This window comes from Gadus macrocephalus, chromosome 4 (genome assembly GCF_031168955.1).
Source record: "Gadus macrocephalus chromosome 4, ASM3116895v1".
Classification (NCBI taxonomy): Eukaryota; Metazoa; Chordata; class Actinopteri; order Gadiformes; family Gadidae; genus Gadus; species Gadus macrocephalus.
In genome coordinates this window covers 18,559,960-18,587,358 of record NC_082385.1, presented here as the reverse complement: position 1 = coordinate 18,587,358, position 27,399 = coordinate 18,559,960, and the positions used below count along the sequence as shown (strand labels likewise).

The window sequence follows — 27,399 nt, the reverse complement described above, 5'->3', positions numbered from 1 at the left end:
GATTTGGTGTGAGTGCTTCAAGGTCGTTGGGATCTGTAGAAGCCTTTGTGATTGGACGACTGTTGAGAATAGCTTCGGCTTCACATAAGACTGTGTGGAGTCCCTCCTCATCCAGACTTTGCACATTTAGTGTTGAGTTGAGAACCTTCCGCACTGATCTGATTAATCTTTCCCACACACCTCCATGGTGTGAGCCAGCAGGGGGATTGAATATCCAGTTTATTCCCTTTTGAAGCAGTATGTCATGGATCTGACCTTGATTCCATCCTTCAATAGCTTCCTTCAACTCGCGCTGTGCTCCCACAAAATTGGTTCCATTGTCTGATCGTAGTTCCTTTACTTGGCCTCGTCTGGCTATGAAGCGCCGAAGGGCATGGATGAAAGAGTCTGTGTCAAGCGATGAGGCCATTTCAAGGTGAATTGCTCTTGTAGCCAAACAGGTGAAAATAACACCATATCGCTTCACGACACTTCTGCCACGCTTCACTCCAAAGGGTCCAAAGTAATCGACTCCAACGTTTGTGAATGGTGGTTCATCTGGAGAGACTCTATCCAGGGGTAGATCAGCCATCTGCTGTTGTCCAGGAATAGCATTTATACGCCGACAGACAACACATTTAGACAGGATTTTCCTGATCAATACTGTGGCACCAGGAATCCAATATTTCTGACGCAGTCTGGATAGCATATGGTTGCGACCACCATGTCCCACCTCCCCATGAATATGTCGTAAAAGGAGGTCAGCAATGTGAAAGTCTTTGGCCAGAATGACAGGATGTTTCATTTCTTCTGGCATTGCTGCTCTGCTTAGGCGACCACCAACTCTTAACACATCTTTGTCCAGAATGGGGTTGAGTTTATGAATGTGGCTTGTCCTTTTAACATTCATTCCCCTTTTCAGATTTGAGATTTCATCTCCAAATCTCTTCTTTTGGCAGAAGCGGATTATCTCCATCTCTGCACTCTCCAATTCGCCGATTGTGAGACGGATTTCCTGAGTGTCAAGATTTCCTTGCAAAGAGAGAACACCGCTTGCTGTTTTCCTCTTCCTGATTCGTTGCAGAAGCACTCCTTTGATTCTGAGCATTAATGCTACTGCCCTTTTCAACTGATTCCAGGATGAAAAGTAATGGATGAAGTTGGTTGTTGGATCCACTGCTTCAGGCCTTATTTGAGCAGCATTTACGGTTATGCTCTTGACTTCAGAGTCCTTCGGTGAAATTGCATCCAATCCATCAGGGTTCTGAGGCCACTCTTCCTGAGGACCATGAAGAAACGGAGGTCCGTACACCCACATTTTCTTCTTTAGGAAAGCTTTGACTTTCAGACCTCTGGAAGCCATGTCTGCTGGATTGTCATTTGTGTTGACGTACCTCCACTGATGTTCATCTGAGGCTTTGGCAATTTCAGTCACTCTGTTAGCCACGAATGTTCGAAATCGTGTGGTCCTGTTCTTTATGTACTTGAGCACAGAGGTGCTATCAGTCCAAAATGTAGATTCTGCTAGTTCCATCTGCAGCTCTTTCCTCAATATTGTGTCCATTCTGCTCGCCATGGTAGCAGCAGTCAACTCCATGCGAGGGATAGTGACTGGCTTCAAAGGAGCCACTCTGGCCTTTCCCATCACAAATGCACAATGCGTTTGGCCATGGTTGTTATGCATTAACAAATAACTCACAGTTCCATAACCATCCTGACATGCATCAGCAAAATGGAGTAGCTGGGCAGATGTTACCGCTCCGAAGTTTGTAGGTTTGAAGCATCTGTTGACTTTGAAGTCTTCCAGGTTATGGAGTTCCTGAATCCAGCTCATCCATTCTTTCACAATAGAGTCTGGTATCACATCATCCCAACCAGTCTTTTCCCGACACAATTCCTGTAGGATCCTTTTTGCAGTCAGGACTACTGGTGCCAACATTCCAAGGGGATCATATACAGAACTGACAGTCGACAAAATCCCCCGTCTTGTGAGTGGTCTGTCTTTGAGGATGATTTTGAACTTGAAGACGTCAGACTGAACACACCATTGTACACCTAACATCCTCTCAACAGGTAGTTTGTCATGGTCCAAATCCAGATCCTTCATTTCTTTTGCTCTTTCCGTTTCAGGTATGGCAGCCAATACATGACGACTATTGCTTATCCACTTGGTGAGTACAAAGCCTCCCTTGAAGCAAATGGCTCTTAACTCGTGAGAAAGAGCTATTGCGTCCTCTTCTGAAGCTGCTGAAGCGAGGCAGTCATCCACATAAAAGTTGTTCAAGATGGTGTTGATAGCTTGTGGGCTGAACTGGCCAGTGTTGTTGTCTTCAGCACATTTTCTCAGGGCAAAATTTGCACAACTTGGAGATGATGTTGCTCCAAATAAATGCACCGTCATTCTGTATTCCACCATGTTCTGACTGTAATCTCCATCAGGCCACCAGACGAACCGTAGCAGGTCCCGATCTTCATTTGGTACTTGTACTTGGAGGAACATTGCTTCGATATCCGCAGCGATGACAACAGGTTCTTTACGGAATCTAGCTATGACTCCAATCAAGGTGCTGGTGAGGTCTGGTCCCTGTAAGAGCTGAGAGTTCAGTGAAACTCCCTGATATGTTGCTCCACAGTCGAACACCACTCTAAGTTTTTTCTTTTGTGGATGCAAAACTCCATGGTGTGGTAGATACCATTTTCTGCCATCACTACGTTCCAAGATTCCTTCTGGTACTTCCTCTGCATAGCCCTTGGATATCATGTCAGACATGAAGTTGGTGTACTCCAAGTGATAGCATGGATCTCTCTGGAAACGCCTTTTTAAGTTTAGTGTCCTCTGTTCAGCGCAGTTCTTATTGTCAGGCAAGCAGATTTCCCTGTCCTTCAATGGTAAACCAAAGCAGTAATGTCCATTAACTAGCTTTGCAGATGTTGATACCAAATCCAAGAACTGCTGATCTTCTTTTGAAGGTTCTTGGTCATCTTTGACACACTCAGGAAAGTCAATCTTGAACTGCTGTTCCCATTGCTCATCAAGTGTAACAACTGATATCCTGTTAACACTGATTTCTGACTGCTCCTGAGCATAATCACCTTTTCCTCCCAGAGGTCCGTTAACTGTCCAGCCGAGCATTGTTTTGACGGCATATGGTCCATCTCCCACACTCCTGATGACTTGAAGTGGTTCCAGAGCCTTTGGTACATCGGAGCCAATCAGCAACTCAATCTCACAGTCCAGTTCAGGTAAGTGAATATTCTTTAAATGATGCCACTGATTGATGTCATTTTGATGTGGGATGTTCCCTTTGTGCACAGGCATAGTCTTCTGAGTGTACACACATGGGAGATCACAGAAATCAGTGCCATGAAGTCCTGTAACCTCTAGGCCTGAAACAATGCTGGTTTCAATGACCTTCCTTTGACCCATTGTTCTCAGAAGAATATTTGATTTTCTTCCCTGGAGATTGAGCTTATTCATTAGCCCCAATGTGCAAAATGACGCAGTGCTTCCCGGGTCAAGGAATGCATATGTATTCCCCTTCTTGGCCTTTACTTTCACAGGCCCTATGGAGAGTTTGCAATTGTCTTCACCGGCCCCAGTAAGACCACTTGTCTGTACCGAGGCTATGGCTCTGATGTCAGCTTCTTCCTTTGTTTGAGCTTGATGTTTGTCCATTTCAAATCTTCTTTGGTGGATATGCAGCATCTGAGGATGCTTCAAATTGCATATGTTGCAGCTGAGTCGCTTCCTGCAGTCCTTGCTCATGTGTCCTTTCTGCAGACAACCAAAGCAGGCTCCATTTTCTTTAAGGAAAGTGATTTTCTCATGATGTGCTTTCTTTTCCAATAGGAAACACACCTCCAAAGCATGTCCACCTCCACAGAATAAACACCTTTTTACAGCCGGCCAACTCTCCATTTTCCTAGGTCCATTTCCATTTTTCTCATGTGCAACTGTCACAGTGGTTGCAAATGTACTTCCTTTGATTTTTGGATGAGGTGGTTTTGACATAAAACCTCTTCCATCCTTGCTTGGTGTGGGAGTGTCTCTGATGTCTCCAAATACTGGATCAGTTGCAATCCTCACCTGTTTTTCAAGGTAATTTACCAGATCCCTGAAGGTAGCTCTTTGGTTGTACCTTTCCTGAAAATCACATGCCACAGATCTCCATTTATCCCTCAGTCGATATGGCAGCTTCTTAATTATAATTAGCAGGTTAGCAGACATGTTGAGCTCTTGCATGTTGTTGACATCTTCCATGGCATTGCAACATCCTCTTAGAAACAGAGTGTATGCTTGTAGTGTTTTTGTGTCATCTGGTTTAATTGACGACCATGAAAGAGCCTTCTCCATGTAGGCTGTAGCAATTTTATGCTCGTTGCCAAAGTGCTCCTGCAGTAAGGATTTTGCCTTCCTGAATCCTCTATCTGCGGTCATATGAAGGCAGCTCCTCACCATTTCTCTTGGTTGTGCTTCGGTATATTGTTCCAGATAATAAAGACAATCTGTGGGGTTTGGGTTCTTGCTTTCGATGTTGTGTTCAAAGGATTTTATGAATGTTTGAAATTGAAGTGGGTCACCATCAAAACGACGAATCTCCTTCTTGGGCATTAAAGAGAGAGACTGTTGTTGAACCATTAATGCAGTGATGTCATTTTGCTTTTCCATGATGTTAAGCATGTTGCTCTGTTCACCATTGCTTGGAGCAGGCAATGTTGTTGGTATTGTAACATGTGCATCCATAGTTAATGTATTTGACTGAATTGTCACTGGCACTGTGGGGAGAGATTGGGTTTGATTAATGTCTCCGTCAGCAGTGGCAATCATTTGTGTTTTCTTTTCACGTTGTTTTTTCTCCATATACGAGTTCATACCATCTGACACTCTTGATCTGTGGCTACGCACACCAGATCTACTTGAGGCTCCAAGAATCTTCATTTTTGCCATTGTAGCAGCAAGATTTCCATCCAGCTCCAGTTGCTCTTTTTTCCTCCTTAGCTCCTCCTCTTGTGCTTCAATGGCATGTTTATCTTTTAGCATTTGTTGTATTACAATAAGAGCAGCCATTTCAGCCTCAGCCTTGATGCATGCAGATGAGGTGGTGGAAAATCTTGAGCATGAAGAATGTGATTTGTGACTCCTGTTGGTAATATTTGACACACTGTCACTTGGCTTTATTTCATCCTGCATGTCAGATATTGCTTTATTCTGTTGGGAAGGAATGGCAGCTGGAACATCAGAGTGTGGTATATTTTCCTTTGATTCAACAGGTGCAACAGGTGCTTCCTCTTCAGGTGGAATGGGAGAGATGACTGGGAGAGCAAACACATCTTCAGTCACCTTTCTTGCTTGTTGAAAGTGTCTTTCAATCTCAGAGAGCCATGTCTTTACATCATCAATGAAGTCTGTGTTGTGTTTTGTTATGCGTCCAAACCACTCATTTTGTGTTACCTTTTCCTCTTTGGGAAGTAAAACAATCACTGACTCATGTGCTGCATTTGCATTTTCATACAGTTGTTTGAGTTCATTCAGTTTGAATTGCACTTTATTAGCATTTTCATCATTTTTCATGAGCCCTTTAATTTCACGTGAGAGCTCTTTCATTTTTGTCACATTAGATTGACATTGCTTTTGAAGAGTTTCCATTTTGCAAGCCAGCGCTTTGGCTGTAAGCTTGACCGTTCTCTTCTCCGTATTTTCCATTTCATTTGAGTCACTCATTATGTGAACTTTCAACGTGCACAATTCACCAAAGCACAGAGCCACACACACAATGCAATCCGCAATGACATTGATTCAGTCACAATGCGATTTTCAACACAACAGCACAGCACAGCAAACGGCGGCCACTGCTCATCACGCAGTCCTCCAATCAGCCCAAACAATTGCCGATCGCGACAAACCAAGCACGCGCAACACAAGCCCAAACAAACAGTCTAGAGCCCGACCGATATATCGGCAGGCCGATATTATTTTCAAACTATTCGGTATCGGCATTTATAATGGCCGATAAATGAATAAAAAAAATTGGTCCACCAGAGGGCGCTCTAACGCCCAAACCCGCTGATTCAGCCAGAGTTAGGCAGAGTGAATGACGGAGATCTACGGAGATCATCGGTGTTGTTCATGTGTGCGAGTGTGTTCATGGTAAGTTGGCAACTGTCACGAGACATACATTGCTTGAATAACAATTAAAAGAACATCCCCATCAATTCTCTAAAGTCGATAAGCATGACTTAATTCATGACTACCATGTCCAGTTTTGCTGTTGTTACGTGTTAGCTGAGAGTGAAAAGGATTTAAAGGATAACTACAAATAACCAATGTTAGGGAAATGTGTTTGTTTTGCTGCGCGTTTCTGGATTTCTTTTTAAATATATATATACAGTATATATATCGGCCGATATATCGGCATATCGGATTTTTAAATCACAAAATATTCGTATCGGTATCGGCCTTAAAAATTCTATATCGGTCGGGCTCTAAAACAGTCCCCAATGGACAAAACGGCAGCCTTTCCAAACTGTGTTCAACTTCAAACAACTACACAGAAGGATCAACAAACATGCCGATTCTGATGGCTGTGATGCGCTGCTGTCACTTCCGCGTTACACCGCTGCTGCAGAGACACATAGTCTCTGATCCCAGGCGTCCGCAGAAGAGTCCCCTGTTGCATAGTTCGTTCCGTCCAAAACATCGAGATCCAAGCGATAAGAGCAACGTTGAATCCCGTGGTGTTTTTGGATTATTTTTGTTTACTAAATATAGCGTCCGTTTTCCTATAAAAGGCCGCTAAGAGGCTTAAGTGGGCTCCAGGCAGTTACGCGTCGTACAATGAATCCAAGTCCGGTGATGAATATAGTTTGAGAATTTTATTGCTGCAGACCGAATGACAATTGATGAATGAAAACATGGTTGTTTGACGATGACGACGACGACGACGACGACGTCGGTAAACAGAAAATATAATCAGGTGCGCCACTAACCCCCTTTCTCCCCCCCGCTCCGCTGATCTGACTGCCCAGGTATATAGATTAAGCCACACCCATGTGTCAATCAAACGGAAGTGACATGATCCAAAACAGTGTGACTAACCTTTCAAAATAAACAATAAACAAACAGACCAAATATCCATTTTGGCCCCTACAACTAGTGTAAATTCAATAGGCTTACTATATAATCGCCTAGCTTTTAAAGATGGCTACTAGATACTTAGATTTAATTCATTTGCACTATTAACATGACATATTTACCAAAAGCACCTTACCATGCATACTGAAACACGGCTGGCCCCCGCAAGCGTCTGATACAAGCGTATGAACCCAACGCAGACTATTCATAATATTCGAATGAACACGGAAGAGGCAGTGAATGAAGTATCCTATTGATTAGACAGCGATTCAGACACTGTCAGAGTGTGAGGAGACTTGACGGACAAGATGGCGGTTGACCTAGTTTCAAAGTTTATAGGCCCACGGTGTATACTCGGTAATACTGGTGTTGACGCAAGTGTATTACTCGGTGTGAAAATGTCCACATCGCGGCAACCCTAATGTCTTCTATATATCTAGTGCCAGCAGTTAGCGTCAAACAAAAAATAGAAAGATTTTCTATGACTAACCATTCAGAAGCATCCTGCTGAATTCTCGGAGTCTGGGGTTCTGCAGGAGCCTCCTCTCCTTCTTTAGGATCCGATTCAGGTTCGAACATATAGGGTTGAACCACTGAAGCTACCAGGTCCGCTTTCACATGCTACGCTGCACTCTCTCCGTAACCATGGTATCAGTTTGTTAGAAGGGCGTGTCCAAATGCAATGAGCAGGGTGCCTCATTTGCATTGAAGCTACACCCCCCTGAAACAGCGCATTCTGAAAGGGACTGAACCAGAGGGAATAGCGGTAGGCGAGCTTTTTTTTCTTAAAAGTTATTTCAAGCAAACGGCTTCAAAAACACGTTTTTGGAACCTCAAATGCTATGTTTACTTGCTGTGAAAATAGCATAATATGTCACCTTTAAGTGACAGTGATGATGACAGCTGTGTTTTTTGTTTTGTGTTCAATAGTTAATGAGTGCAACAAAAAATGGAAGGGTCTCAGGGACACTTACAGAAAGAATAAGAAAAACGAAAAGGAAAGGAGGAGGAGTGGTGCAGGGGCAGGTGGAGGGAAGCCATGGAAATATGGCCGCATAATAGCCTTTATAGAACCATTTATGGAAGACCGCCAAAGCCAGACCAACATGGCAGAACCAGGGCCAGTGAGAGTGTGAGAGCGAGGACACAGACCAGGCAGAACCAGGGAGAGCACCGGTCGAGGACCAGGAGGCACCAGGGAGAGCACAGGCCGCTGACCAGATAACACCACAGGCCGAGGAGCAGGCAGCAGGACACAGCAGGACAAAGACAGGATGAGGCAGAGGCCAGACTCGCAGCCTTGATGTGGACGAGAGGCTCATCACAGCCATAGAGGCTGTTAGTAATTGAGTAGTGGGTCAGAGTCGTCCTCCAGAGGACTCTGACTGATCGACAGTGTTTAAATATGGTCGATAGTGTTTAAATATGTTCTTTTCCCTCACTCTCCACCTCATCCCTAACTCTCCACCTCAAGCTGGTGTGTAGTGAGCGTTCTGGCACCGATTGGCTGCCGTGCATCACCCAAGTGGGTGCTACATATTGGTGGTGGTTAGTGAGGTCCCCCCTTCACTTTAGGCGTCTTTGAGTGTTATTAATTATTATTATTATTCATGTTTAACCTCTGTTTTCCTTTTATTCCTAGTCTGTTTTACATAGTTTTGAATGATGACTATATGCTCTGTAAGGTGACCTTGGGTGTCTTGAAAGGCGCCTCTAAATTAAATGTATTATTATATTATTATTATTCTTTCGAAGCCTCAAAGAGGATTTTAAAATGCTCTCACACAAAACTAGACAGGATCTTATATTCCAAATGTACAGGATGGTGTATGAGGCGTGTGTAAGTGTCGTGAGGTTGACCCGTGGGGTGAGGGGAACGGGGTGCAGCTGACAACATTGTGAGGGGTGTTAGTAAGCTGCAGTGCTGTCAGCTGCACCCTTCTCTCTCTCTCTCCCATGCCATTTATATATATTCACACTCACACACACGCACACGCACACACACACACCTTTCCATTTTACAATTTTGTGATGATCTGATGTTCTTTCACTCTTTGACATGTACACAGGTTTGTTTTTTGTCTGTTGTTAGGTTCTCTCAAAATGTGCACACTTTTTTTTTTGTTGCTGACTTGACTTGTTCACCCTTTAGATTAGTTTAGTGATTTTAGCCACTTGGGGGAGTATTGCATTGACTGTGGCATCACTTGGAATTATGTATATACAGGTGAGATGATCAAACATAGGATAGCTACCACATAATGTATTATTTAATGCAGAAATGGAAGTCATGCTTTTTATTGTATTTGGGTGGCTCTTAAAAGAGCCGTTTTAAATAAATGCTCAAACACCAGGTTGCCAGCCAACAGCTCCCTCATTGGAGAAGTAGGAGACATACGCCTCCCTGACAAGGAGGGCTTCCCGTGTGGCGTTGTTGCTGCCTGCTCGGTGAATACAATGTAGGCCAGCAGTATCACGGTTTGCAGATGGTCCTGGTCGTGGTCTTGTTGGCCTGGTGGTTTTCCTGATGAAGTTGTGCAGGATACAGGTCGCTTTCACACAGGCATCCACATTGCTAGGTCTGACCCCAATGACTCCTCGGTACATACGCCACTGGGAGGTGAGAATACCAAAGGTATTCGATCAGCCCAGCATGGGACAACCTGAAGTTGAAAGCCCTGCGGCTGCCATACAAAAGGCTGCATGAGGTCACGGCACAGCAGAAAGGCCTCATCTGCCACGAAGACAAACGGCTTTGGTCCCAAATTATCAGCACCTGGTAGCAGAGCATCCTCTGGTTTGCCAACTGTGCCGGCCCGCAGAGCCTGGCCAAAGATAGAATTGGCCAAGACACCACCATCACTGGTCCTCCCGTAGCTGCCCACATCCACCACACCAAAGCAGTACTGTGTATCCACCACTGCCAGGAGCACGATGGAGTAGGTTCCCTTATAGTTGTAGTATAGGGACCCTGAGTTGTTTGGGGCCCTGATGACTACATGTTTCCCATCGATTGATCCAAGGCAGTTAGGGCCCACCTCTCACGAAAGCCCTCCGCAATGCTCCTCCAATCATCTGTGGTGGGCACTGGCATGTACTCCTGTACCAAGGGAAGGATAGATAGATAGACCGATAGGCCTAGATATATAGATAGATATGGTCCATTATTTGCCTTGCGGAGCCAGCCAGTCCTGTGCATGTATGCAAATTAGCCATGTGCGCCAATGTCAATTTTTTGGAGTGAGCGACGAATGAGTGCAGATCATGATTTGCAGATGCAGATCAGTAAAAACATATTTTAACTAGCCTACTACTGCACGCAATGTTTTTTTGTTCTCGGTTGTAATTGCATTTTAGGAGTTTTTTTTATATATATATATATATATATATATATATATATTGGAGGCGAATCACTGTCCTACTTGCTGTCGAAATACTTTATCCATCAAGCAAAACCGTCTCTGCAATATGGCCAAAGTGTATGGGAGTTCACTCTTTGATATGGCTGTCTGTACTAAAAGCATACGGCTCTTTAAATGCGTCTGCAAAATTGAATTGTACTTCATGAGCGACTTGAGCGACAAAAGCGAACAGAAATATTCGTAGCGATACTTTATGAGCCAAAGCATCTTTGCAGCGCAATTCGCTTCTGATGTGAACGTACAGTAACGCGTTACTGGCATCACTGCTCAGGGGTAGTATTATTCAGGAAATTTTCAGGGTACAAATGTCAGGATATGTTGTTCACTCATACGGCCCATCAGGAGAATAGCAGATGAATATCAGGACTTACACGTGTGTCTGAAAGCAGCTAGTGTGTGACCATTTGATTACATTATAAAATAAGTCTGTTTATGGGTAACAGGGTTAATGCGCGTTTGTGTGCGTGCGTGTGTGTGCACTTCCGTGTATGCGTCGCTGCCTTTGTCTTGCCGTGCGGTGTGTGCGTGTGTGTGTTTGTTTCCATGTATGTTCGTGCGCATGTGCGTGTGTGTGCGGTGTGTGTATGTGCATGCTTGCGGTGTATGTATGCGTTTGCGCATGCTGTGTGAGTGTGTGAGCTGCAGGCTGCTTGGCACATGAGTAACTGGTGCGACGGGCCTGCTATTATAGTAGTAAGATCTGTATTTATTGTACAATATCTGCTTGGAGATGCAGAAGTTAGAATTATTAAAACTTTTTTTTGGGACAAATTCACTAAAGTCGGTAACGGAGCCTTACAAAGCCACGGGTATGAGGGATGGCGGTGAGGGCCCTAGTGGTATGGGCCCTGGTGGTGAGGGCCCTGGTTGGTTCCCTTTGGTTTGGTTTGGTCTTTCATTTGAGAAATGGACGCGATTCTCAGAGCCACCTGCCTATCCCTGTAACGTACTCTGAAGGCGTTTATGCAGCTGTGGCCTCAAGGCAGCTAGCTTGTTTCCAACAAGCTATATTGTACCATACAGACAGCTATAACCAAATACAATTGTTTGCTTGAAGTTCTTAAACAGTCTAAATTACTGTCAAGGAAGTTCTGAACGATCTGCACAGTTAAGATGGAAGCTCTAACGGTCTTCATCTTCAAAAGGAAGCATGAAACATGACGACTCTACAGATGAAACGTCCGTACCTGATTCAATGTTCCCCTTGGCCTAACTAGTGACACAACGCCCAAGAGACTGCATAACCAACACAATACACACAGGGGTATTTACATGGCTCATTAAAAAGCATTGTCCCCTACTCAACGTCGTCCTCCTCAGGCTAATTGTGATTGAACGGTGGACACACTTGACAAGGTTTACAAAGAGGAGACTGAGGAAGCCTGTGATACGACATAGGCCTACTCGCTAGGGGATGATTTGGCGTGTCATTAATGAAGCTAGGACAGCCGGCCACACACCTCAACATTAGCCCGGCCGGCTACACACCTCAACATTAGCCAGGCCGGCTCCTTACACTAAGCTGCTTTGCCACCGTTATGTTTTCGCCATTCTTTACTTATTTATTTCTGTACTTTTATGCTTTTTATTTATGAAGATAGAGTTAGGCAGGAAGGTATGGGAGATAGGGGGGAAGACAGGCAGCAAAGGACCCCGGGGGGGAATCAAACCAAGGTCGCTGCAGTTAGGACTGGGCCTTAATGATACGCGCTCTACCCGGTGAGCCCGTTTTCGCCCTTCTGATGAAAATGCTGAGCCTTCCCAAATAATTGAGAAGGGTCCAGCTGCAGGCTTGGGCGTTCCCGTCATGACACAAAAACGCCCATCAGGCGTTCCTGTAGCGTTTCAATCAATCAAGAAGAGGTGAGTGAGTTTCGCAAGGTATGCTACCCTTCCTTTTTTGGTGGTTTTACCTCGTAGTAACTTTCCAGAAAAACGAAAGGGTTATGATGAGAGATTATGTCAGTAAGTATGATATTGTTTATTTGACAACATTGGCTGTGAAGTATTCTCATTTAAATCACTGATTTAACTGTGGTATCGTTGTATCCGAATTCGAATCCGATATAAATACTCGTGACAAGCATGGTTCGGTAGCAGCGAATGCTATGCTATCGTCCATAAACGTTGCATATACTATTCAGAAATCAGCAACGTTTAAGACGGTTTGTAGGTAGAGGGTAAAGTTTGCAGCGAAGGCTTTGCCGATTATTTTACTGTGAGGTTAACATTACCAAAGTACATTGTTAAGTTGGATGTTAAGGTGTCAGCTGGCATGGTAAGAGGCATGAAATCGCGGCCACTCTGCTTCGTTGTGGTGACACACGCATCGGATTAAACTGTGCATGTAAACGTACTAGTACGTCTAAACTAACTAGTATGTTTACATGCATGGCATATCAGAGAATTCTGTCAGTTCGGTCGCGGCGCAACGAATGAATAAAGATCGTTAGCACTCTGAAAAACAGATGACAGATGTGCCCTTAGTTACTTTATTACCTCGTTGATGACCAACGTTTAGGAAAACATGTACTTTTAATTCACCCTTGGGTGAAATCGAAGTGTAGTGTGTACTGAATGCGTGTTGATGATGATGCATATGGATTGCAACTTACACGTCTTCCAAACCTTTTCAGTACCCTGGCACATGCTTTGTCCAATGGACCATGGAAGGGACTTTACTTGGCTGACAAGGTAAAACGTGTGGCTGGCGCACGATTCATTGCATCTCGTAGAGTAGCATTCACTGGTAGACAGGCAGGCCTCTAGATTGTTTATTATGATTTAATGAAGTGTTCCTATGTGACGCTGATGGGCCCTGGTTGCTGCTAAATGCTTGTTGAAAGTGCATTGTGCACTTTTTGTATGTAGCTACAAAATGAGGGTGGATATCACTTTATAGTTTATAAGCATTATATACTAATAAGAATCATTGACAAATCACATTCCCCTTTTACCACCACAGGACGCACCTCACCAGTATCAGAGCAACAGCTGTGGGGTGTTTATGCTGATGGTGAGATGCATTATTTTCAGAAATGATGACTGATGACTAGTTTGTAAAACAACTAACTCATTTGTATGTTAATTTCAGTACGCAATGTATTCTACCCTCAAAAGCAATATGATTTCAGTGAGGTGAGTTCTTTCAAATCTCAATCAGATGTGTAGCATGAAATATAAGGCTTTTAATAATTTAGTCATCCTTACTGGAGGCTACAATTAACATGCATCATAGGTCATACACATTACTTTGTCTTCAGGTACTGCACTTACGGGAGGAGATGGCTACATCTTCACAATAATTTACACTGCCATAGTACACTGCTAAACAGTACTGTAACATGGATTTGTATTAGGCTATGAAGTCATTTAAAGCATAACTTAACTTTTCAGGGGGACATGCTCTATCAGGAGGTGGTGGTTGGACAGCTGTTGGAGACCTTTATGCTTGAAAGGTTTATGTACTGTGTCCATGTTGCTATTTACTTATTTTTGGTGCTCACGAAGATCGTAGCCAATACACTTGTCTCTCTGTCTCTAGCCCTGCAGAACTAGCTGGCTCCTTCTCACCCTCTCCATCTCCCCATCTCAGTCACACCTTCCAATCACTAAGCAGTGAAAGGTATTACATACTATGTCCATACTTTTCTATTTACGTATATTCTCTCTTGCTCTTTCTCAGACTTTTGATCGATCAGTGACTGCCTTTTTGTTTAATGGTGTGGGTAGTGTTGGTCTGGGCTTGTGTGATTGAATTGAAGGTTGATTATAATCCCTGTTTCTCTCCCTCTCTCTCGCTCTCCTTCACTCTTTTTCGGCTCTCTCGCTCTCTCTAGCCCTGCAGGACTAGCTGGCACACCAAGCTCACCCTCCATCTCCCCATCTCAGCCACACGCTCCAATCTGGCACAACAGAGGACAGGCCATTCTTACCACCCGAAGTCCTTCAGCAAATTGTACAAGAGACGCTGAGACTGGACATGGCGATGCTTGGCGTGTTCAACAGGGTTTCAAACACATTCCGAGAACTAATCAAGCCTCTCCATCCTTCCATATATATAAATGACAGTTTGGCAGGGGACATTAAGCTTAATAAAGACAATCTCATATACATAACGGTTAGAAAGATTTACAACAATGCAGGCTGTGGCAGAGGCCTTGCGCTACGCCTCAAAGGCTTCTCAAAAAAAGAAGAATTGGCCAAGCGCACCCCTGGTACTGAGGAACGTTGCATATGGCAGGTTTGTCATAAAAGATGTCTGCCTAGCATAATGTTCTTTTATTACTCCTTTTTTGTTTGATTTGGGACGTCTTTTTTTGCAATCCCTTCCATTTGTAAATGTACATACTACTGTAGTAAATGTATCTGGTCAGAAATGCTGGTATTTTATTACTCCTTTCTTTTTTGTTTTTGTGACAAATGCTATACGATGTATAACATACATTTGTGCCTACGATGTATGTTGTAAGGTTAATTGTTACAGAGCAATTACTGTATTTTGTCTTTATTGAAAACATTCAGTGGGAAAAGTAAGTGAACACTTGGGAGTCAAATGGCCTACTGTTTGAGCCTTCATAGTGTCTGGTAACTGGATTTGAACTGCATAATGTCCCAAGTGTTATTTTAATCTATTCATTATTTAATTTGGGCATATTCTTAAACAACTATATCAAACATCGCACTTATACCTAATACGGTAATACCCTACCTATACTAACCCAGAAGATAATGAACTTGAGATCATGGAGCCTCCCTGTAATGATCGTGTTGCATCAAGTTTGATGCAAAGTGTGGGCCGAGATCCGACACATAAATGTAAGCTAACATTCTGTAGGCCTAGCTGGCTAACGTACCCGTATTACGAGATCGAAGAAGAAGGGGGCGCTAACGTCAGTTCTATGCTGCCCATACTACTAGATTGACGAAGAAGAACGGGGCGTTCCAGCCTGCGTAAACGAGAACGCCCACCACACGAGAACGCCGGGGGGGGCGTTTTAGTCTGCGTGAACGAGAACGCCCACGACACGGGAACGCCCATTTGTGTCTGCAGTCGGATGATATTGAAATAATTTGATTCCATCCGTGTTTTTTTTCCGCCCTTCCCTCACTGACATTTATCGCTGTATGGTTTCATGATGTCTGCCATATGTGTGACTACATTGTACTGAGCTATATGGCGTAATGGTGGTAGTGGTGGACACATTCGCACCATCAGCAAATCGTGGATTGCCTGAACATTCATCATTATGTTTCAACCCTCAGCAGTGATTCCAGGGGAAGGTATGCGATCACATCCGTCCGTCATTGGATCATCTTTGTGGGAGTAAAAAGAAAAAAAACTGAAAATGTCAAAAATAGGAAAATGTTTCCATTGCCGTTTAGGTTACATCATCACCTTTATGTATCTCCTAGTCTACTGTCAGACAGACCGCATCGGTGACACACGCAAGATAATTTTCATATGGTATTTATACTTTTTTACATTTGTGTCGGTTGAAATAATTGTACACCTCTTTAGTGTTAATGTACGCTTAGACCATCAAACCAGGGCATTACTCAGTCACTTTGTAAGGGGAAAAAGGCAAGAGATGAGAAGGAGGAGAAGGAAGGCTATATCATAAAGATTCAAGTGGTTACATGCTACAACTATCATTACATTTTAATGATGCTAACTTTCAGGTTAGCATTATTCAACTCTACATTAAACTTCAAAACAAACTGTCCAGTTGGATGCATGGATTGCATTCATAGGCCTTCCTTCTTGGGTGGGCCAATCCCAAGGGTCATTTGGTTATCAAGTCATTAAATGTTCAGCCCGAACAAAGTACCATTTGGTGTTTATGTGTGTCTGTCTGTCTGTGTGCGTGTGTGTGTGTGTGTGTTTTAGGGCTTTGACTTTTGCCCAAAAATCATATTCGAAGTTAGTTTGTTTATTAATATTAATATTTGAATATTTATTAATAATATTTTGACCATTAAATGCCTTCAGTAAGACCTGGGCTGAATCCCAATACTTAGTACATACTATTTCTGTTCAGTGTCTACTGAACAGAAGCGTTCTACGCATAGCTGAAGACCGTACTACACTGTCAAGTGTAGTACGGTCTACAGCTATGCGTAGAACGCTTCTGAACACCGCCGAAACTCCACCGGATGTTTGGAGCTGACGTATCTCCCCTCAGATGCCGGCAAAACTACCTTGATAAGTTACCTGTTTTTTCCGTCTCGTCATCGTTGCTATAAAATTAAAAATGTCTCTTTTTACTTAATGACTTACTTTACTTTTTTACTCTTTTTAATGACTCTTTTTTCGCCGCTTTTCTAAGCCGCTGTTGGTAGTGTCGGGTCAGCCATCACTTCTTCGTCCGTTACAAGACTCCGGTTGCGTTGTGGGATAGCGTAGTGATGACCTACTGTTGTATACTGTGGCGGAAGTACCAATGGGTAGTACGCATTCTTTAACGTTTTCCGTACTACACAATGCGTACTGAGCATTCGGACGCGCTATATTTGTGGCGTACTACAAAATGCATACTATAAGTACGAGTATTCGGATTCAGCCCTGGATTGGGTTTTGCGGTTTGTTTACCGGCGTTGCTATGGTTACTGGTCTTGCGTGTTCCACCGGTTTATTGGGTTTCTGATAAATCGCTGTCTAATCAATACTTCATTCACTGCCTCTTCCGTGGTCATTACAATATTATGAATAGACTGCGTCGGGTTCTCCGACGTCTCTCCCTCTTGGCCTGCCCATAACAGGTTTGAATATTAAGGGCTGCCTAATATTCGTTCGAATTTTGATTTATTTTTTGATATTAGCTTTAATAAAGTGTAAAGCAAATTTGGTGATTTTTATTATCTTATGCAGCAGCATGGGAGAAGGAGCAGGAACTCAAGCCCATTGTCTACTGGGTAGACAATTGTACTGCTCAGAGTAAAAACTGGTGCCTTTTCTCTACACTTGTGTCCTTGGTTTACTCCAACACCATCTTGACTGAAGACGTCACCCTGAAGTTCCTCCAGCCAGAGCACACATATATGAGGGTGGACAGTTTCCATCATAGCGTGGAGCAGGAAATGGAGAGCAGACCAGGAGGGGCGCTCTGCCTCTACGATTTAGAAGTCTTCCTCTTTGTGATGGGAAACTCCAATTCCAAGACAGTTGAGATGGCAGAGCTGAGGAAGGAAGGCCGCACGGACTGAAGGACGCTGAAAGTTGTCCAGTTGAGATGTGGTTCAAGGTGCATGTTTGTCAAGACGTCCCATGAGGAGGAGGACTTCCAAGAGCCGGATTCCCTGCAGAATAAGTTTTAGTGAAAGATACCCGCCACCATGTGGCCACATGACAAGGGTATAGAGGACCCCAGAAAAGGGCTCTCTTCTAGGAGCTGGGTCCCTCAAGCCTCCCACCAGGAGGCTGTGCTTGGGCTCCCTGCCTGAGAGCAACACCATGAAGAGCATAAACACTGATATATGAGGGTTATAGAGTAGGAGAGAACTTTATGCATACTATTAATTGTTACCTAAATGCATTTGTATTAAATTATTTATATTTCATCTTGTATCTAATTTGTCAGAAGGACCTTTACGGAGAGAATATGAATTTACATTTCGAATTCCATTTTTACTTTGCATTAAATAATATACTTTTTTTTATTCATACAGTGTGACTTTTATTCACGATGAGAAAACGTACACACAAAATCATAACAACTTTTCCCCTGTACAATGCTTTATCTGAAAATCTTATATTTAACCTCATCAGTTAGCCACTGCAATTTAAGTAATACGAAGAGAAATAGTGTTGGTTTGTTGCAATTCAGAACAACAATGGGGTTACAAAATAGGTTTGGGGCCCTACTAATCCACAGCAAGGTACAGTGAATTAATTCAAATCTAGGTCATGGAGGAGAGGGGGAAGGAGCAGCAAATAGACATCTCCTTTTAAGGAAGACCGCAGTCAGGGATGCAGACTTTGGGGTTATTGAGCCAAACACTGAAGCCACTGCAATATCTTGACCATATGAACTTCAAGACAACTCAATACAGGCATTGTACTATGAAACCAGCATGGATTTCATGGTACAATGACCTACAAAGGTAAAAAAAAAAATATATAAAAAAAATATTTGGAATGTATTTTATTAGAAAGTAGGCTCATGTCAAAGTCTAAATAGGCCTACGTAGCAAGCTTGCGTGCGTCCGTACGTGCTTTTAGTGAAGGTTAAAACTTTCAAAAGGTTAAAACTTTCAAACTCCCCATGTTTGTCTCCCCCGGCTCGCTTTGATTGCACTGCAACTGGCCGATGACTGCGGTGGGCTCCACGGACAGACGTCCTTCAGCAGCCTCAAACGAATGACTTATTTGCTTTAATCTAAAAGACCCCATCTCAAATAGGCCAACGGTGTACCGTAATTAGTTCAAATGTTGATGGCCGTGAATTATTGATGTTCAGAGATTGAGGGTGTTTATTTTTTATTAATTTAATTTTTTTAACCCGCTGTTAAAAAAAAAAGCTGGTGCTTTAAATCAACACCAGCACTTGGCCCCATGTGTGGAACGGCCACCAGAGCATTGGCTTTCAGTTCACACGTTCATTTGACTTGTCAAGTATATGTAGGCCTATGTAAATTAGCCTCCAGGAAAACATGGTATACTATGTTTTGATGTTCATCTTGTATCCAGTATGCAAATGCTACTCCACGATCAGCCACAACATACAAAACAACTTTATGTTTTTCTAAAGGCAGATTCAAATGTACACCTTCAACCTACTACTTACTGACCATCCTGTTGAGTATGGAAACACAAAGTGTTTCACTTTATTTTGAACCATGCTTAATTCTCTGATTTGATAAAACGGTTTGGGCTGGAGTGTGGTGTTATATACACTAGGAAATGTGCTAACATAGAGATTAGGATATCAAATTATATATTAGTTATAGTGTACATTAAAAACTCGAAATAATTTTGTTCACTCTACAGTACATCAACACAAATTGTTGCTTAACTTAGCTCATCTTAGCCTTACCTTTTAAAGATTTCTTAAGGGGTAGGGGCGGGTCCGTGAGACCATTTGGCCTTTTGATTAACCCAACAACAATCACTCACTCATTGCTTCGACAGGAAGTATTTTCAACAGGATCGGGATAAGAATATGTGTCTTCTTGTCCTGTTTTCTTGTTGAGAAAATTGTAACCGAGTTCCTGTTAGGGACTCTTATTTTGAAGGAGCAGAACGGAAGTGTCTGCATGTGGGTCGCTATTTTGACTGTGTTGGGAGCGCGAAAAAATAAAGTGGATCGCCCCGTTCAGTGAATGGAGTTAATGGATTTTTCTTTTATATATTACCCAAATAGAGGCAACAATAAAACGCTTGGTTACATTGGTGGCAGCGGTGGGATTTGTTCTGTTCGGACGCCCATCGAAAATAACTGAAACGGACGAAACTGTTGGGAAAAGTGGTGAAAAGTTTAGTTAAGTAATCAATCACTTCTAGCTGTAAACAGTTTAGCTAGTACGCGTGGAGAGTCCGTGATGCGTCCAGCGTGAGGAATTCAGCCTTCATCTCAGCGTTGCTGTAAGCTCTGTTAAAAAGAGCTACATAAATTAAATAAAAGAAGCAAAATGTGGAAGTTTAACGAGGACCCGTTGGACTACATGCAACGCTGCAGGGAAAGAAGTTCAACATAAAGATTAAACTTCCTCCTCCCTTTGCGGGAGAGGAAAACGCAAAGCTTCCCCTGCTGGGCCAGGCAGTATGAGGTTGCCGTGAAGGCGCTAGTGGGGGGCACCGAAAGTGACTATGACTTTGAAGTGGTCAGGATTTTACCAACGTGTCTGACCAAAGCTGCTTTTCTGTTATGGGATAGCCAGCCCGCAGCCGTTCAGGCCAACTATAATTCAGTAAAGGAGAGGTTGCAGGAAGCTTTTGGACAAAAACATTTTCTGGACTGTTTCAGAGCGAACATCGCTGCCCGCCTCCGTGCTCCGGGCGAGAGCTTGGATGTGTATGCAGCGGAAATAAGTAAACTAGTTCTGGAAGCAATCCCAGGCTACGGTGACGTAGCTCTGAAAGAAGAGCTACATTGTTTCGCAGGTTTCTGGCGGGGCTCGACCCGGCCCTGAGAGCTAAATGTCATGAGCAGGGGGCTACTGATCTGGATGATGCCCTTATCATCGCCGGCCGATGTGAGATGGCTCGAGAGGCTTTAAAGATGGACTATGGCAGCGCTCCGATAGTACAGAGTCCGACTGGATGCGGTGCAGCAGCCAGTGTGCACTCCATATCTGATGGAGGTGGCTTGCACAGAAACATGGACAGACTGACTGAAGATATGGTGGAAATGAGACGAATGGCAGAGGAAAACAAGAAACTGAAATCCAGCGGCTGGGGAGATGAAGGAAGACTCTCTCACCCAGTGCGTGGAGGCCAGTGCCAGTGTATGTGTGGTGAGCAGGGCTGCCAGTCGCGTCGCCTGCGGGGTGACCACAGGTGGCGCTCACCCGACCGTGGCTCGCGTGAACGAGAAGCGGAAGGAGGTCCCGGCGGAAAAAAGGATTACAAGGCGTCCTTTGGTGAGCGAACCCCCTCTCCAACTTGGCGGGACCCTAGACCTACCAGAAGCTCCTTCCAGGATAATTCACAGAGAAGAAGAGGGGTGCGTTTTCTCTCACCCAAGAGGGAGGATCCTGCCAACCGTTCGAGAAAAGAGATGTAGCTGATGTTGCGGCCCAAACATCAGCGACCGCACTTTGGGGCCCTTTTGAGCGAGAAATGCTTCCCTCCTCAGCAGGTAACATCCAATTACATGACACAACAAGCCAGCAGCCTACCTCATATGTAAGGGGCAGCATTGAAGGGACTGAAGCAGTGGTGGACAGTAACGAAGTACATGTAATTCGTTACTGTACTTAAGTAACATTTCCATGTATCTGTACTTTACTCAAGTACATTTATTTGGTAAGACTTTATACTTTTACTTCACTACATTTAAAGCGAAAATTATTACTTTTCACTTCTTTACATTTACAGAAACACTTGTTCCATACTCGTTCCTTTTTTATTTTTAATAAAATACCAAAAGGTCAAAGTGTATCGCGACTATAACCAATCAGCGGCAGCGCCCAGCGCGCGATTATCTGCTGAAGTTAACAACAGAGGTAAGTTCAGAATCGCAAACATAGGCGAACGTTCGCGAACGATTTTAAACATTTTCCGTCAAACGAACATAAGCAAGCAAACGTTTACGAACATAGGCAAACTGTCTGAAGAGGTAGTTCTCCACAAACAGATGGATCGCGGTGCTCTCTTCGGCTACGTGACATTCGTTGCCATGGCATTAAACTAAACTATATTGAAATCATTTACTCCTTTCCTACACAGAAAGCAATAGATAAAACGTTTCATATAGCTATCTACACCCTTACTTCAACTGTTGTCTTTTGCATCCTAAAATGCGATTTGAACGTTATATCGCAGTAAGTGGGTACAACTTCGGTGACGTAGCCCTCTATTCTTGATTTTTCCGTACTGGTTATCTGCAGTAGGCTTTCAACGAGGTCGACCACTTGCAAACCCTCTTCTGTAAACTCTTCCATTAACATGGAGGCTGCCGCTAATACCATGGCCTTCGTATCCATTTTTTTCGTTTACAGTTTGTTTAGAACGGTGTTCACAAATCGTTCAAAATTAATTGTTTAATGTCAACGCGTTCGTTGCGAACGTTCGCCTATGTTCGCTGAACTTGAACGCACCTCAGGTGTCGTCCTGATTGTAGAATTGCAAAGTCACGCTGGAGCTGGAAGCACAAGGTGGTGTGGTCATTGAGAGAGATCATTAATATTATTTGTCAGGGAAATGGCTGAGGAGCTGACTGCAGCATCATTGGAAGAAACCGAAGTTGGTGCCCAACACCCCTGGCCTTATTTGCCATATAGTCTTTTCCACATGTTCGAAAACTGTTGCGTTTTGTTATTGTCTTCATATACTGTATGGCCTCTTCAAAACTTAGTTAATGTTTCGGCAAATGTAATGTTTAATGTACTTATCCAAAATGTTTAATGTTTGGATAAGTAATGATTTCTGTTGTTTTTCTCTTTTAATACTTAAGTATTTTTGAAGGCAGATACTTTTGTACTTCTACTCAAGTAAAAAAATTAGGTGAATACTTTTACTTTTACTTGAGTAATATTCAATGCAATGTAACTGTACTTTTACTCAAGTACACAATTGGTTTACTTCGTCCACCACTGGACTGAAGTCAATATACTAGTGGACTCAGGAGCCACAGAGTCATTTATCAGTGCTGATTTTCGCATGTCAGTTCCGGCACTACGTAACGTCCCTTAAATGCAGACTTCATTGTTGCACGTGCTGTGAATTGTCAGATGCTAGACACATTGGGCACCATTACTGTGACCTCTACATCAGTGATGGGCAGTAACGCGTTAGAAGTAACGCGTTACTGTAATCCAATTACTTTTTTCAAATAACGAGTAAAGTAAGGGATTACAATTACAAAAATAGTAATTCGATTACTTTTACTTTCCCGCAAGCATCCTGGTTACTGCGTTACTAAACCGTGATTTATTTTTTCCATTGACAGTAAAAGAATTTGGGATTTTGCCGTATTTGCTTTGTGAGACTGTCTCGTGACAATGACGTAGCCTATAGCGGCGCGACGTCTAGAAGTAAACAACACCAGTGTGTGCAAGACATGGAGTGCGGGAGAGAGAGCGAACATGGAGCATTTAATTCATGGAAGTTCAGACATTACTTTGAGTTTGACTCGGTAAAAGATGTAAAAAACATTAAAAACATTAATTAGTCAGAAGATCTAGAAATAGAAGGCATAATGCTAGCTATGGGCCAACTTAGCCTATCGGACAGCAATCAGTGCACTTGCAAATGAGTGCCTGCAAGTATAACCGATCGTGGTGTGACATTATTTAACCATCAATCTACCGCAAATATGACCAGACAGATGTACATTGAACACATGATACACAAAGCACACCGTCCAACTTGGCGAATGCCGACAGACAGCCCACAACAAGCCAAACATCACCACGGCGGGTGTGCTCTCTCTCTCTCTCTCTCTCTCTCTCTCTCTCTCTCTCTCTCTCTCTCTCTCTCTCTCTCTCTCTCTCTCTCTCTCTCTCTCTCTCTCTCTCTCTCTCTCTCTCTCTCTCTCTCTCTCTCTCTCTCTCTCTCTCGCACGCCCGTACTACACAATCACTCCAACTTATCAAACTCCAAGACTAGGCTGCTTCCACAACTAACCACAAGGCCTTGATCATAAGCATGCAGTATGCCGAAGCCGAAAAGGACACACGCAGTCGCACACACTCATCTTATGCAAAACAATCCGTTTTATCATCAACATTCAGTCACTGCAAAGATTTAAAGGCTAGCCTCTTACCATAAGTTAGAATGGACCAAAAGTATGTGATTGAGACAGTATTGTTCGGCTTTCGCTTGCTATCCGTTTTTAGTATGACTTCTCAACATTACGTCTTTCTTGTGTTAGGCGCACATGGCTAATTTGCATACGTGCACAGGATTGGCTGGCTCCGCAAGGCAAATAATATAACATATTTAACTATCTTTCTATCCGTCTATTTATTTATCTATCAACGCATGGGTCTAGTTTTAATGTGATGTATTATGTGTATGTCCAGTCAGACTTGTTGTCTCCCTTGTTCTATGTGGTCTTAGTAGGCTATACTGTGTGAGCCGAATCACCTAAATGAATTCCCGACGTGTAGTTTGGTAAAGACTTGACTAGGCTATTTATCTATCGAGGCTATTAGTTAACAATTATTCGCCAAAGGCTAAGTGAATAGTGGGGAATAGCCCCCGAGACCGAAGATTTATTTGTTGTTATCAGCTGACATTTTGGGATGAAAACAATAGAGTTTGAGATGTCAATCATGGGATATTGCCCAATATCCCGAGATAGCGAACCAATCAAATTGTGCCATTTTAGGAGATTCACGTGTAGCATATAACTATATATAATATCTATGTATTTATCTATGAAACACATCCTTCCACACACAGTTCAAACACATAGGCCTACTCTTTGACATTAGAACAGCCTAAATGTTAATAGAGACTTTGGTTTTAATTATTTTATTTCTGTATTTTATTTACATCTATTCGAGTGAAGGTGTGTATACACACCAAAACGATTTTCTTTAAATGAGAGACTGTTGCATTTAATTTTTTTTTTTTTTTGCAATGCGCATCGTTAAAAAGATTGAGACTAATACAAACAAGTTTTAAAAAAAAGCGCATACAGGTTGTGTATAGTAGATGAAAAGTAACTAAGTAAAGTAATTAGTAAAGTAACTAATTACTTTTGAAGATAAGTAATCAGTAAAGTAACTGGATTACTTTCTTGGATAAGTAATCAGTAATCAGTAACTAATTACTTTTTCCAAGTAACTTGACCAACACTGCTCTACATCTAGGGGAAGACTCCTGGCAGCATGTTTTCCATGTGCTTAGGGGGTCCACACAAGCAGCACTGTTGGGACTTGACTTTCTTAACGTCAACCATGCACTACTGGACTATGCTCGTGGTAAACTACAATTATGGGACACTGTAATTTCCCTTTTGTGTGCCAAAGACTTGATTTCAGAGTGTTTCAATGTCTCCATTACCATTGACACAACAATACTCACAATAACTCAGTGAGATGCTGGTTCCAGTATATGTGTCCCCTGCTGGCCTCGTTGACCAGCTCCCGGACTTTGTGGGCTACTTAGCACCCAACCTTCAAAACAAATGTGGGTGTGTTGTGGCTCACACAGTGATTTCAGTGAGAGATGGGGTTACTACAGCCCGTGTGTTAAACCCTACAGATCAGAACATTGTACTCAGAGAGGGTGTGCACCTGGGGGAGTTTTTCTCGGTGGATGAGTCCGAGCTTGTATCACTCCCGCAGGTTGCTGTCGAGACAGTCTCTGATATTTCACAAAATGAGCTGCTCCCTGTGTCACTAGAGGATTCACCCGCCAGTCTGCGACACGAAAGCGCGATTGGGTGCTCTGCTAGTAGAACACAGGGAGATATTCAGCACATCAAAAAGGTTGACAGGCAAATGTACACTTATAAAACACCACATCAAAACCAGCCACCATAGTCCGATGCGACAGACCTCAGACCTCACCAGACAAGCGAGAAGAGATAGACAGGCAGGTGGCGGCCCTGCTAGCTGATGGGATGATTGAGGAAAGCTGTAGCCCCTGGGCCTCGCCTGTCGTCCTGGTGAGGAAAAAGAATGGGGAGTGGAGGTTTTGCATTGATTATCGTCGTTTGAATAGTATAACCGTCAATGACTGGTGGATGACACCTTGGATGCGCTAGCTGGCTCCCGCTGGTTCACCACCCTGGATTTCACAAACGGTTACTGGCAGGTGGAGGTTGCAGAGGATGACAGGGAGAAAACTGCCTTCACCACCGGCAGGGGTCTCTATCAGTGGCGGTCGATGCCAATGGGCCTCACTAACTTACCTGCAACATTTCAGCGCATGATGGAGCTGGTGCTAAGAGGGCTTCCCTGGCAGATGTGCATGGTCTATCTCGATGATGTGCTGCACCTTTGAGGGACATTTTTCCTCTCTGCGTGAAGTGTTTTCCAGGATTCAATCAGCTGGCTTCAGGTTAAACCCTAAAAAAGTAAACTTGCCCAAGATCATGTGGTGTTCCTCGGCCATGTTGTGTCCCATCATGGCCTGCAGCCAGACCCTCGAAACACAGACAAAGTCAGAACGTGGGCCACACCAAAGACTCTGACCGAGGTGAGAGCATTTGTGGGTCTTTGCTCATACTATAGACGTTTTATCGAGGGCTTTTCCCGGCGTGCAGCTCCTCTGCACCGCTTAACATGCAAAGACATACCGTTCCAGGGGACAACGGAATGTGAGGGAGCCTTTGAATATTGAAGGGAGTACTTTCATCTGCCCCAATTGTCACAATGCCAGACTTTCATGTTCCCTTTTTTTCCCTTTATGTTGATTTACATATCTGAATTCCTTAACATTTCAATACATGTTTATTGCCTTTAAATTCCAAAATAAAAGTGCAAAGTAATGCATTCTTAGAATTCTACGGTGCTCAGTCATCTGCAGCTGCTACCGGGTGACGCCTCTTCAGGTGCTGGTGAATTGCCGTGGTGCTAGAATGGAAAGTCATCTCCATTTTGCAAAGACGACATATCACGGAATCGTTTCATTTCACATTAAAGAATTCCCATACTTTAGAGGAACAAGTGTGTGGCGCCTTGCACTTATGAAAGTCTGAGGAGCCACTCGCGTTGCAACTACGCTCCGGCGCCGCCCATCTTTTTTTTTTTTTTTTTTTTTTTTTTAAATCGACGCGCATTTTTCGCGTCGACGTAATTTATGCGTCGACGTCATCGATTACGTCGACGCGTCGTCCCAGCCCTAGTGTATGCTAGTCAGTCGCTGGCTCCCACCGAAAAGCGCTGGTCTACATTCGACAGAGAGTTATGGGCTGTGGTGTGGGCTGTACGCCAGTTCAGACACTACATTGGATCAGCCGCCTTCACGATTATATCTGACCATAAGCCTCTGCTGGGTCTTCGTAGCATGTCGATTGACAAGGACCCCGTCGGAAGGAGAGCGAGATGGGTGTTAGAACTCGACCCATTTAACTGGGTCATGTCGCACAAAGAGGGTCAGCAGCATGTCAATGCTGATGCTCTCTCAAGGCGGCCTCAAAACCCAGGGTCTGGTGTGGTGAATAACACCCATCAGGAGACAGCTGCTCAGCTGAATTCTGTAGGTGTCAGGGTGTGTGTGTTTCCCTGTAGTTTCCCTCCTGTGTTGAT

The 27,399-nt window shown here is 43.5% G+C and overlaps 2 long non-coding RNA genes across 3 annotated transcripts in view; both read left to right on the top strand.

The window, feature by feature from the left end:
- The window catches only part of LOC132455137 (uncharacterized), a 278,945-nt gene that overhangs the window by 181,111 nt on the left and 70,435 nt on the right, over nucleotides 1-27,399 (top strand). The window lies entirely within an intron of this gene.
- LOC132456290 (uncharacterized) lies at nucleotides 12,414-14,682 on the top strand. Of its 2 annotated transcripts, none has more exons than XR_009525410.1 (6): nucleotides 12,414-12,498; nucleotides 13,170-13,227; nucleotides 13,499-13,549; nucleotides 13,930-13,991; nucleotides 14,078-14,158; nucleotides 14,373-14,682. It is a non-coding gene; the product is annotated as an uncharacterized LOC132456290 (long non-coding RNA). The 2 variants fall into 2 exon arrangements; XR_009525411.1 differs by having other exon boundaries at nucleotides 13,628-13,991.